General features: G+C 48.6%; 1 protein-coding gene across 4 annotated transcripts in view; it reads right to left on the bottom strand.

Moving 5' to 3' along the window:
• PIK3R6 (phosphoinositide-3-kinase regulatory subunit 6) overlaps positions 1-8,956 on the bottom strand; it is a 64,919-nt gene extending 55,963 nt beyond the window's left edge. For all 4 annotated transcript variants that reach the window (XM_017531462.2, XM_037739590.1, XM_037739589.1 and 1 more), the window contains exon 1: positions 8,799-8,956. The gene's annotated coding sequence lies outside the window, so the exon portion shown is untranslated. The remainder of the gene's footprint in view (positions 1-8,798) is intronic.
• Positions 8,957-12,951: the final 3,995 nt, after the last annotated feature.

Raw genomic sequence — 12,951 nt, 5'->3', positions numbered from 1 at the left:
GGGGGAAAGCCCTCAGGGGACAAGCTTGCACGTAGGCAGGAAATGGAAACGGAAGCAGCTCATTCTCAAAATGCATCAACATCTCATGTGCCTTTGCTTCAGGGATGAGACAAATTTTTTAGGAAATAAAGCTTGCCATTTCCAGCACCAAACCATGCCTCTGCATGTTTTCTCCATTAATCTTGTTTTATTTTATTTTTTGAGACAGAGTTTTGCTCTTGTTGCCCAGGCTGGAGTGTAAGGGCACAATCTTGGCTCACTGCAACCTCCACCTCCCAGGTTCAAGCAATTCTCCTGCCTCAGCCTCCCAAGTAGCTGGGATTACAGGTACCCACCACCACACCAGGCTAATTTTTGTATTTTTCATAGAGACAGGGTTTCACCATGTTAGCCAGGCTGGTCTCAAACTCTTGACCTCAGGTGATACACTCTTAAAGTGCTGGGATTACAGGCGTGAGCCAGTGCACCCGGCTGTTTTCTCAATGAATCTTGATGGAAACTGATTGTATGTACCGTGCCACAAAATGGTGATGATGGCAGGAGCTATCAGTAGGTGCAGTAGGTGAGGGCAGCCCCATCCTGCACCCAGTAGCTGTTCCTGTTTCACTTCTCATGTATGATTCCTCATTTCAGCAATGCTGACTGTTCCCTGCACTTAGTAGGTGAATAGAAGCTGCAGTCCAGCCCACTGCTCTGCTGACCATTTTGTAATTTACCAGGGAAGGGAGGGTGCAGTTTTGCAATTCATCCAAAGAGGAACTTGCTGTAATTTGTCTGCTTAAAGGGTGCCTTCTGTATTGGCTGCAGCCCTGCCTAGGCTGTGTCTGCACCTCCACCCAACTGCCAATTTGCTGAAGGCTGGGAAGCCAGTTAAGCACATGCAGTTGTCTTGTACATAAAATGAAAAAACAAAGCCTGAGAACTGACCAATGAAAAGAGCATTGAACTCCCATCCATAGACTTGGATCTTCTATTTGGGCTGCCCAGAGGGCCCTCTGGCTGTCTCCTCAGTTCCTGGCAATGTCTGAGTGTGTGAGGTTGCTGAATAAATCAAAGAGCCTCTTCAGGACATAATCCATAGGGCAAAAATTGCATAAGCCCTGAGAGGTTAGAGATGAATGAGTAAGACACAGTCCTTGCCCCAGGGGCTGCTGGGCTACCAATCTGTAACCTTGTAATGACCACAGGGTGGCTGTACTTGCCTAAGATCACTGGAATATGGTACTGATCCATGGCCTGTTAGGAACTGAAACTCATTCTCTGATTCAAGCTCTCCGATGGCTTCTTGATCTAGTAAACTCTACGCTGCCGACAAGCTCACTTGGTTTTGCCCCAGCACACCTCTCCAGCTGCATCTTGTCCTGCCAAACTTGATCATACCTCAGGACCTTTGCATGCCCTGGCCTGGGACATCCTTCCTCTAGCTTTCCCCACAGCTGGCTCCTCCTCAACATTCAGGTCTCATTGTCAATGTCACCTCCTCACCATCCCAAGCATGCAACATGCTTGGGATGGTTTATTTTACATGTCAACTTGACCAGGCTAAGGGAAGCCCAGATGGCTGGTGAAGCATTATTTCTGGAGGTATCTGTGGTGGTGGGTGAGGGAGTGTTCCAGGAGAGATGAGCATCTGAATGGACAGAGAGAGTCAAGATCTGCCCTCAGCCATGTGGGTGGACATTGCACCATCTGCTGAGGGCCTGAATAGGACAAGAGGGAGGATGAAGGGCAAATGTGCTGTCTCTGCTTGAGCTGGGACAGCCATCCTGCCCTTGGACAAAATCAGCGCTCCTGGTTCTCCAGCCTTCGAACTTGGATTCAGACTGACACCATCATCGTCCCTGGTTCTCAGGCCTTTGGACTCACACTGGAATTACACCACTGGCTTTCCTGGGCCTCCAGCTTACAGACCACAGATTATGGACTTCTCAGTCTCCACAGTCACGGGAGCCAATCCCTGCTAATACATCCTTTTTTCTCCCCCCACCCGTCCCTTCAGTCTCTCTATCCTGTTGGTTGTGCCCTAATACAATGCTTAAGAAGACTAACCATTTCACAGTTTCATATACCGTAAGGGAATCTCAGAGACTGTGCTCTGTCTGGTATATTTTTAAAATTCACTTTTCACATAAAAAACCATGCATATGGTAAAATCTAAAAGGCACAGATAGCTATACAGTGAAAAGCCAGCATCCTTCTTACCTATCCTCTGGCCCAAGGGTCCCCAAACCCCAGGCTGCAGACCGGTACTGATCCATGGCCTGCTAGGAACTGGGCGCACAGCAGGAGGTGAGTGGCTGGTGAGCCGGCAGGACTGCCTGAGCTCCACCTCCTATCAGATCAGCTATGGGGGGCAGGAGGCGCATAAGATTGTCATAGGAGCGCGAACTCTACTGTGAACTGTGCATGCGCATGTGAGGGATCTAGGATACCTGTTTCTTAAGAGAATCTAATACCTGATGATCTGAGGTGGAGCAGTTTCATCGCGAATCCATCCCCACCCCCAGCCCTATCCGCCAAACCCCTTCGCACCCCCAAACCCTGTTCGTGGAAAAATTGCCTTCCATGAAACTGGTTCCTGATGCCAAAAAGATTGGGGACTGCTGCTGTGGCTCATCAATTTCCTTCCCTAAAAGGAGCAACAGTTTTTGGAAATTTGAATATGTGGTTAACAATTAGAAGTCAGATTTCATATAAAAATCTAGATTTCCAGCTTTGATTGAAGTAACTGGAAGATCTACCAACACCAGACCCACGATCCTGTGTGGCAACAATTAGCTGGTGTTGACATGCAGTTCCCCTGTAGAAGGACCTTGTGCTCCCCAGGGCCTCAGTGTCCCCACTGAGTCCACAATACAGAAGCTGGGGGCAGTGCCAGGGACACCATACCAGCACTATCAGCCTGTCCACATCATCATTTATGCTACCTATTGGGCTCGTGAAAGCAGACACATTGGCAATCGTCTTCTATATTGTGGTTCATGTTGTAGTGCACAAAGAGAAAAGTTAACTGCAGAATGTCTGAAGTGGGCTGGGCATTAGGGTTGCCACACAGTGCCCATAGAAGTCTTTCAACAAAAACAGCACATTTCTGTACTTCTTCCTAGTACCTAATGCCTTACACAGTAGTAATCCTCCCTTATCTGCAGTTTTGCTTTCTGTAATTTCAGTTGCTCAAGGTCAACCAAAAATATTAAATGAAAAATTCTACAAATAAACGATTCCTAAATTTTAAATTGCATACTGTTCTGAGTAGCATGATGAAGTCTCTCACCATTCTGCTGTGTCCCACCAGGAATGTGAATCATCCCTTTGTTCAACTGGTGTACATGGTGCAGGCTACCCAACTGTAAGCCACTTGCTAGCCATCATGGTTGTCAAATCAACTGTAGCAGTATCCCAGTGCTTGAGCCCAAGTTACCCTTATTTTACTTACCAGTGGCCCCAAGTTGCAAGAGAAGTGATGCTGGCAATTCAGATATGCCAACGAGAAGCTGTAAAGTGCGTCCTTTCAGTGAAAAGGTGAAAGTTCTTATCTTAACAAGGAAAGAAAAAAATCGTATGCTGAAGTTGCTAAGATCTATGGTAAGAGCAAATTTTCTAGCCATGAAATTGTGAAAGAAACGTTGGCTAGTTTTTCTGGGTCATCTGAAACAGCAAAGTTATGGCCACAGTATATGATAAGTGCTTCATTAAGATGGAAAGAGCAATTAAATTTGTGGGTGCAAGACCTCAACAGAAATGTGTTCTGATTGACAGCAGTCAGGTTCAGTACTAGTGGAGGCCTTAGGCATCCCCAGGGGGTCTCAGAGTGTGTCCCCTACAGGTAAGGGGACTATGCTATTGCGTTTGTTTATCATCTGGCTGCCTCCACAAAAACGTAAGCTCCCCATGGCCAGGAGCTCCACTTTGCTCACTGTTGAGTCCCCATTACCTGACACTGTTTATACCACATGGAAGGCCCTTGATAAATATGCTCGAATGCATGAATGCCAGGTGCTAATATGAATACAAGACAGGGTCACTGTCTCAAAGCTACTGTTGGGCTAGAGGGCAGAAACAAGTCTGCTGGGCATGGTTGCCACAATGAATGACACAGGAAACAGAGATTAGTTTGATGCTCAGAATACTGCAAAGAAGACAGCAGTCCCATAGGAAATGTGAAGACAGACACAGTGGTGACAAGGACATTGTGCCACACTGACCTTGCAGCTCCCTCTGTCACCTGTGGGTGGCCGAGCTGTTTCAGGCCCTGTCATGGACAGCTGAGGCTTCAATGTTTGTTGCTTTTTTGCCTCAAGGGCCATGTGCAAGGTACTGACCAATCAAGTAGCACGTTAGGGCTCATCTTGAGTTTCCTCTCTACCCCCCCACCCCGTAGAGCAAGAATACATCATTACGAGAGAGCAATATACCAGCCTCTGCCCACAGTCAGCAAGACTCCTGGCAGCCAAAATAGGTAGCAGGAAAGTGGCCGAGGGACAAATCCCAACAACCTGGGAGATGCCCTGTGGTCCCCCCTGCTGTGACCTCTCACACTTCCCCCAGCACTCACTCATTGTTTCACTTATTCCGTAGTTCCTGAGCAAACTTTTTTTTTTTTTTTGAGACAGAATCTTGCTCTGTCGCCAGGCTAGAATGCAGTGGCACGAGCTCGACTCAGTGCAACCTCTGCCTCCCAGGTTCAAGTGGTTCTCCTGCCTCAGCCTCCCAAGTAGCATGCCCAGCTTATTTTTGTAGTTTTAATAGAGATGGGGTTTCACCATGTTGGCTAGGATGGTCTCAATCTCTTGACCTTGTGATCCGCCTGCCTAGACCTCCCAAAGTTCTGGAATTACAGGTGTGGGCCACCACACCTGCTTCCTGAGCAAGTATGTGTCAGACACTGTTCCAGGTCCTGGGGATGTGGCAATAAGATAAAATAGACAAAATGCCTGCTCTTAGAAAGTTTGCACTCTAATGGGTATGTAGGGGACAGAAAATCAACCAAATAATTAAATTGTATATTAGATGAAGATAAGTGCTATGAGAATAAAGTTGGGAAGAGGAGGGAGGGGTTCTAGAGATGGGGAGGGGTGTGCAGTATATGGATATAGATATATGGCTATGTAGATATTTAAATATTGATTTAAATTTAAACTTGTAAATTTTAATATGAATTCATAAATTATAATTGCATATATTTATGTGGACAAAGTGATATTATGATAGACATATATAATGTGGAGTGATGAAATAAGGCTAATTAACATATCCATTGAATACCTATCATTTTCATGGTGAAAACATTTGAAATATTTACTCTCTTAGCAATTGTGAAAAATACACCATAATTAACTATAGTCACTCTGCTGTGCAGTGGATCTCAGAAACCTTATTCCTTCTAGTAGAAACTTCATACCCTTTGACCAGCATCTCCCTATTGCCTCCAAACCCCCAAGAGTGTCTGTGTGTGTGTTTGTGTGTGTTTTGTTTTGTTTTTGAGACAGAGTCTCACTCTGTTACCCAGACTGGAGTGCAGTGGCTCAGTTTCGGGTCACGGAAACCTCTGCCTCCTGGGTTCAAGCAATTCTCCTGCCTCAGCCTCCTGTGTAGCTGGGACTACAGGCGCGTGCCACCATGCCCAGCTAATATTTTGTATTTTTCGTAGAGACAGGGTTTCACCGTGTTATCCAGGATGGTCTTGATCTCCTGACCTTGTGATCTGCCCACCTCGGCCTCCCAAATTGCTGCGATTACAGGCATGAGCCACTGCGCCCGGCCTTGTGTGTGGTTTTTAAAAGGATGATGAGGGAGATCTCCTGAGGAGGTGCCATTTGAGTAGGAACCTGAAAGAGGCCCCGGCAGCAAGCCATGTGGTATCACAGGAAGACTGCTGTAAGCAAAGAGAATAGCAAAGTCTTGAGTTGCGAGGGTGCCCAGTGTTTTTAAGGGACAGCATGGTTGGGGTGTAATGAGTGGGGGACACCAGGAAGATGTTGGGAGACAATTCTCCATAATTTCTGTTTGTGCATGCCTGGTGAGAAGTCTTCTACATCATCTTTTCAAATATCTTTGTGTAGCAAATAGCCTTGGAAGATACTGTCCCTTCTAGGACAAAAAGCGGATTTATTTGCTGTCAATGCAATAGAGAACATGTGTGCTTTCAGGGTAAAAGTTGGGCAGGTTGTTTGCAGCTCGTCATGAAACTTAGGGTTTCCTAGGCTCAGGGTTCATGTGGTGCCATGCACAGAGTCCACTTGGATTGGCCTCCTTGCTGTGCCCCTGGGACTTGGGGGGCAAGGGGAACCTATAAATATGACACTCATGATGCTAGTTGTGCTGTGAGCGACAGAGTTATTTGTCTCTGCCTCTGGAGTCTCATATCTTCTGCTGGTGACCACGAAACTGTGGTAGGCTAACTTGTTAGTTATAAGTTAACTTACAACTAACAGATCCTTCTAACTTATAACTCAGGTCCTTCACAATTCTTGACAGAGGAATGAGATCAGAGACAAAGAATGAATGAACGAACAAAGGGATGAGTGAATTGGGATTCAGAGAGCATTCTTCCTTAAACACAGAAGATCTGCAATGAACAAGTCTCAGGCCAGGTGCACACACACAGCTCATCACTGCCTTGGGGTACGACAAGTCCAAGGACCGACCACAGAACCATAGAAGTGTTCTATGGACATGGCAGAAAGAATCGAATGGGGCCAACTGTTCACAGGTGCTGCTCCCTGTCATTAGTGTGAGATACAGTGGGGGCGATTTCCTGGCTAGAGAAGATTGAAGTAAGAGGACATGGAGGAGGATCTGAGGAAGCCTGGCTCAGGGTCAGTGTTTCTGTCATGAAGAATCCAGATCTAATAGTCCTCTGGCACCCTGTCCCCCTGTTCCCCCATTGCTTGCTCCTGGGACAAGCTGTTCAGACAGAAGAACCTACCACCCAGACCTCCCTATACCACATCTGCAGGACTAGCCTGGGCAGAAAAGACGCAGAGCTTCCCAGGGCCACACTCAGCCCTGCCTCCTGTCCTCCACCCGCTCCTGTGGCACAGAGAGAGGGGACCTGCAGAGCCTGAGTCTCCTGCTTCTGTTGCCTCCCCTCTTTTCCCGCCAGAGCTGCCTCATGCCCTCAGGGTTTCAGGGGCAGCTCAGCTTGCCAGACAGCACAGCTGTGGGCCTTTTCTCAGATCAGAGCGTGTGGTGAACTCACTCACAGTGAGGGAGTAAGGGAGAGGACAGAGCTCTGGGTCCTGAGGGGTCCCCCTCAATCCTTAGCCCTCGCTCCCACGAGGTCCACTTTTCAGATTCCTGAGGGGCTGGGAGGTGAGGATCCTGCTGTCTGGGCTGGCCTCCATGGACAGGGACAGGCTAATTTCCTCAGCTGCGTCTGCTTCTGGCTGGAAGGAAACACCTGGGCATGAAAGAGCCAGTGGGGTGGGGCTGGGGGAGCATTGTTCCCAGGGCATGGAAGCCTGGTGGGATCTGATGGGGCCTGAATGCAAGGGACCAGATGGCAACGACTGCAGCCCCCGGCATCTGCAGCCACCAGGTCAGTGGAGGCACTCTCGTGGAGACAGTGTAGGAGCCAGCAGCAGTTCTAGTGAGAGGCAGCAGGGCACAGTGGCCAGGCAGATGGCATTCCAATCCTCTCTGTCCATAGGGCAACTTGGGCTGCTGCTTAAAACCTCTGTGTCCCTTAAAGGGAACCTGACAACAATGTCTACCTCATAGGCTTGTCATGAGACTAAATGAGATGATACTTGAAAACCACTTAGAGCTAAATGAATAAATGGAACAGGTCCATGCCTGTGAGTGCTCTGTACACCCCCTGGTAGCAGCCACACATCGCCTCTAGCTGTACTTTCCCCTACACCTGACTTTTGCACCTGCTTTCCTGGCTGTGGGGGTTTGCACACTTTACTTCCCACTGCTGGGGTGCCTCTTGTCTCCTCTCTGCACACCAGGTCCTCCCTTGAGCCTCAGCCAGGCACCACCTTCCATGGAACCCTCCTTGAGCCCACACCTGGCAGTCTCTCTCTCCCATCTTGCGTGTACCTCACACCGCCCAGCTCACTGAGGACCCTGGCACGTGTTACTTTCTGGGTTGGTCACTTGCAGCTGTGTCCGGACCCTCATGGCAGGCAGCAGTCAGCTCCTTCAGGACAGAGACCAGGCCTCGGTCAGACTCTGGCACATAGAAGATCCCCGATTTGTGCACAGAGAGAAAATTGGCTAGACTAGCATGACTTTCACCAAATTCCCCAGGAGAGTGATGGACAGATGATGTCCCAGAAAGGGCACAGACTGGGACCCAGACATTTCCTATTGAGTCCTGCTCCTTGCTAACCCACTCTGCAAGCTTTGGCAAGTTGCTTCATCTCCTTAAGCCTCAGTCTTCTCTCCTATAAAGTGGCACTAAAACCCTTATTCAGTCAATCTCTAAATGCTGGTGAGAATCAAATGGGAAAATGGGTGTAGTCCGCAGCACCAGGCATGAATAATTAGTCCTATTATTAATGGCATGTACAGGATTCCAGAAGAAAGGAGAGCCCTTCTCCCAGGGTCCCATGTCCTTTCATACTGTGAAAATGGGCTGAAACCATCTTAACTTGGCAGAGTTATCCAGCAGTGTCTGAGGTAGCCCTTCTCAGAAAGGCTGGCCCTGGCAGCCCTGAACTTGGGTAAATAAGAGCCAGGGGTGTTTCGGTCCCTTCAGGGGTTCCCATTCCAGCTCCCTCCTTTCCACCCTTCCATCTGCTCTACTCAGATATGCCTCCCTGGAGAGCTCCATCAGAGCCAGCACCTACCTTGGTTTGTTGGCAGCTCTTGGGCTACCCGAGTCCTTCAGCCAACTCCCTGCGGTCCTGTGCGAGGCCCCCAGTCCCAGAGAACCAGGTGTCTTGGGGGAGCCTCCACGGGTGTCTGCGGTCTTGACTGCGCTCTTCAGATCTGCAGAGAAAAGCTCGGAGTCTCACAGCTCTGTCTCCTCCTCTTCCTTCCCCTTCCTTGTGGCCCTCAGAGCTCCTCCCAGAATGCATCCTGCTGTGAGATTGCTTTCTAAAGAAGCATCTGTGGTCACCCACAGTCACTGTGGGTGAATAAAGGAGGTCCTTTATTCTAATCGTATGTGACCGGTTTTAGGGGTCTCACCTGCCAAGAGACCCCCTCTGGTGTTGACTGGGGAGGGACTGATGCAGAGAGCCCTGAGCTCTCTCTCGAGCTTCAGACTCACCAACCATCCCCCACCCTTGGACATGGCCAGCCAGATTTCCCTCAAGCACCTCCATCTCCACAGGTACAAACCAAGCTCATCATTCCCCCATCTAAGCCCACTTCTCTGTTTCTCGCCTCAGAATCAGCAACCTCGGTGTCATCCTAACACCTCCCTCTCCCTCGCCTGTTACATCTCAACTGCACCAAGCCCTGTCAATATCTCATGAATTCTCCACTTTCTTCCATCCCTATGGCTGTCACTTCTTCATCTGACTACCATGGTCTTCCTCCTGAAACACTACAATAGCCGCAGGTCTCCCTCTAATCCTGCCTTCACCCCACAGCCAAAGATCTCTAAGAGTGAAGCACAAATCTGTTTATGTTACACTCCTGCTATAACCTTCAATGGCTCCTTATTACTTTAAAGAGAATGGCCAAACTCCTTAGTGTGACTTGCCAGACCCTCCTTGATCTGGTCCCTCCCTAATCTCCAACATCATGCTTTATCCCCTCACTCCAGCCCCTCCCAGAAGTACCAAGGTCTCTTAAGGATCCAGGCTGTGGGAATCTCTTCCCAACCCTTCTCCTGGCTCACCTCTTGTCACTCGTTATTTATCTAAGAAGAACAAGAAACAAGGCTAAGAGGCAGGAGGAAAGTGGAGTGCCAGGGAGGCTGGCAGAAGACAGAATGCCAAGGAGGAGACAATGGCCAATGATGTTAATGACTGTAGTGAGGACACAGGTGAAGAGAATGAAAAAGCATCCGCTGTCCTTAGCAATTAGGAGAGAGCAGTGCTGGGCAGGGATAGTGGAGCTGCTGGGGGAAATGGATCAACTACATGGTGACACGTTTGCTACTTTGTCATTTATTTTCTTTCTTCTTTCTTTCTTTATTTTTCTTTTCACATTTTGAAGCCGAACCCTATTTGGGAGAGTCTCTGACACATTTCTAGAGCCTTGAAAAAATTAAAGATTCTGTGCGGTCACCCTGTTGGGCCTGATGGGTAAAGGGCTCTAGAAAGCGACAGATTGCTGACAGCATGGTTTAAACGCTGGATCCAGCTATACCTGAAATATTGGTGCTGAATCTACCCTTGGACTGTTCATTGTATATGATCCAATCCATTCCATTCCTTTTTTGGATTAAGCCTGTTGGAGTTTGGTTTCTGTCACTTAGCTCAGCCCATAGAGCTTTGGGGCTGTGAAGTCGCTGGTCTTTTTTTGTAGGGGCTAAGCTGACCTCTCATTTTGTAGAGGAAGCAATTTGGAAAAAGGTCCAGAAATGTAAATTATTTACTCTATGGCTGTGCCTTCCTCCCATAGCTGCTGCTTTTCTGTCCCTTTCATGTGACTGAAGTCACATTCTATCTTGCATCTTCATATGAGCATTCTCAGGTCACATGTCTGCCTTGTTCCACCTCCCTCCTTCAATGAGTTCTGAAAGAGCAGGGACTAGGGTGTTGTTCATTATTCCATCCATCACAGAGTGAGAGGGTGTCAAGAGAATGTTTGGCTTATTTATAAAGCAAATGGGTGACTGAATGAAGGAAATGAACAAGCCCAGGACAGGATAAAAGACCAAGAACTCAAGAACCCCTGCAGGTTCCAGACTCAGCAGCAGCCAGGCAGTGTGGCCACCCTGGGCAGCCCCTCTCCTTATCAGCCTTGGCTTAACTGAATCGGAAATCACAAGCCGATGTCACTGCTTGTGGCTGCTTTGCTCTCTTATCATCAGCTGCTGTCTCTGCAACTGCATTGGCTGTGGCAGCCACGGAGGGGGCAGCTTGGTGACCATAGAGAGCCCCAGAGTTGTCCCTTGCAAAGAGGAGCTAGGGTGCTTTCATTTTCGAGTGCACACAGCTACTAAAGAGAGCAGGAGGAGGAGGAGGTAACAATAGGAAGGACCAAGTTCCCCCAGGGCCCCCAGTGCACTGCCCCTGCCATTCCCCAGGCAAGGCAGCACTGCCCCGATTGGCCAACCCCAGTCGAGTCTTTCCTCTCCAGACCATGTTCTTACGATTTGTTTAATCTGGGTTTCCCAGGCTATGCTCTTACCAGGTTTCTCATGTATACCAGTCTCCCCAAAGCAGCCCCCTCTCCCCCTGCCAAAAAGGCAAATGATCTGTCGGCATCAGAACTGTGAAAATTAGGGTTCCCCGCCTTCATTGTACTAGTTCCCAGATGACCTGGTCAGCTAATGGAGGCAAAGCCACCCCAGAGTGATCAATGCCCAAGATACAAAAGAAAAAGGCCCATCATCTATTGCCACTCCTCCTTCTCCTCCCTCCGCCACCCTCCTCTGCCAAGTGAGGGTCCCCACTCCTGGTGGCCCTTCTGGGCACAACTGCTGTGGCCTCTCCTCAGGTTCTTCTATCTCAGCCAGCGTGTTTGTAAGTCTGTCCATATAACTCACCTTGGGGTTACAAAGTTCCTTATCTTCTTTGCAGACTAACCATTGCTTCGGTTCCATCCTCATCCATTTTCCAATCCATTACAAAGCAGCTGTGAGCTTTAAACAAAAATTAAATCTTCTTGCAACTGTGGACAAAGCTGTGGATGAGAAGGGCTGGGTACCAGCACTGGGGAGCTCTGTAGGACCACTGTGTTAGAGTCAGGCAAGAAGTACTTGCTTTGGACAGGAGACCCCCAGGGTCGCTTGTGCCTTTGCCTGCAGTTCCGCCCACTGTGGGAGCGGCTCTGGGATTATTCAGCATTGAAGGTAGCAGAATTCATCATCTTAGTTTTCTAAGGAACCCACATAAACAAAATACTAATAAGCAATGTCAATTTTACTAAAGATTACCTAGAAGGATGAAGGGAGTATACATCATACATCTCTTAGGAAACTATTCAAAAGTCCTCTGTGGATAGGTCTGTCATCCAGACGTCCCTCCTCCATGCCATGCCATTGGACCGGGCAGCCTGGAATAGGGTGGGGTGTGTGCTTTTTCTTTTCTCTCTTCTCCTCACTAGCATTGGTTCTTCCTTCTCAGATTTTTTCACAGACATATCCAAATTGTCTTCTCAGTGCATTCAGAGCACTTCAATTCCATTCTAATTCTAAGTCTCCATTTTTCTACCCCAGCTCATGACCACTACCCACACAAATAGCTCTCTGGTTGGCAGGACCCATTTTTAGAAAACTGTGAGAGGTAATAAGCCAGAAAAGAACTGTTAGGAAAACACATTCTGCTTCGGCTAGACAGTCACCTCATGAGTCAGGTATGGTTATTCAGACAGGTAGTGTTTAAAGGCTCACATCCCTGGTGGTGGTGGGACTCGAACCATGGACCTCCCCACCCCAGTCCCAGGACTTCCCACCCAACCCCAGGAAGACCTGTAGGCTAAGCCAGCCTGATTCCTGAATCACTTAACCTCAGTCCAGGAAGGCTAAGGCAGTGGCACAGGCAGGACCCACCTGCGGGCACCTCTGCCTCTGGTACAGTCCCTCTAGCTCTCACCCACAGCACAGGGGCAGGCAGGGCAGCATCATGATCTAAGCCAGTGGTTCCCTAAGGGTGGTCCCTAGATCGACAGCATCAGCATTGCCCTGGCAATCTTTTATCAACTAGTACTGTCTGCTGTGCTGTGGAAACGGAGGAACGGCACACCTCGGGAATTTTCTCTCCTTTACTTCCAGCCGTGTTATTTGGCAGGGTTTGTGCAGAATCAGGACTAATTGGGGTGACAGAAGAAGCAGATTTATGCTTTATATCCAACTAATCACCCTCTCAGCCATTTTTCTTA

The sequence above is a fragment of the Cebus imitator genome, unplaced genomic scaffold (genome assembly GCF_001604975.1).
Source record: "Cebus imitator isolate Cc_AM_T3 unplaced genomic scaffold, Cebus_imitator-1.0 Scaffold72, whole genome shotgun sequence".
NCBI lineage: Eukaryota > Metazoa > Chordata > Mammalia > Primates > Cebidae > Cebus > Cebus imitator.
This window is presented reverse-complemented; position numbering and strand designations above follow the sequence as displayed.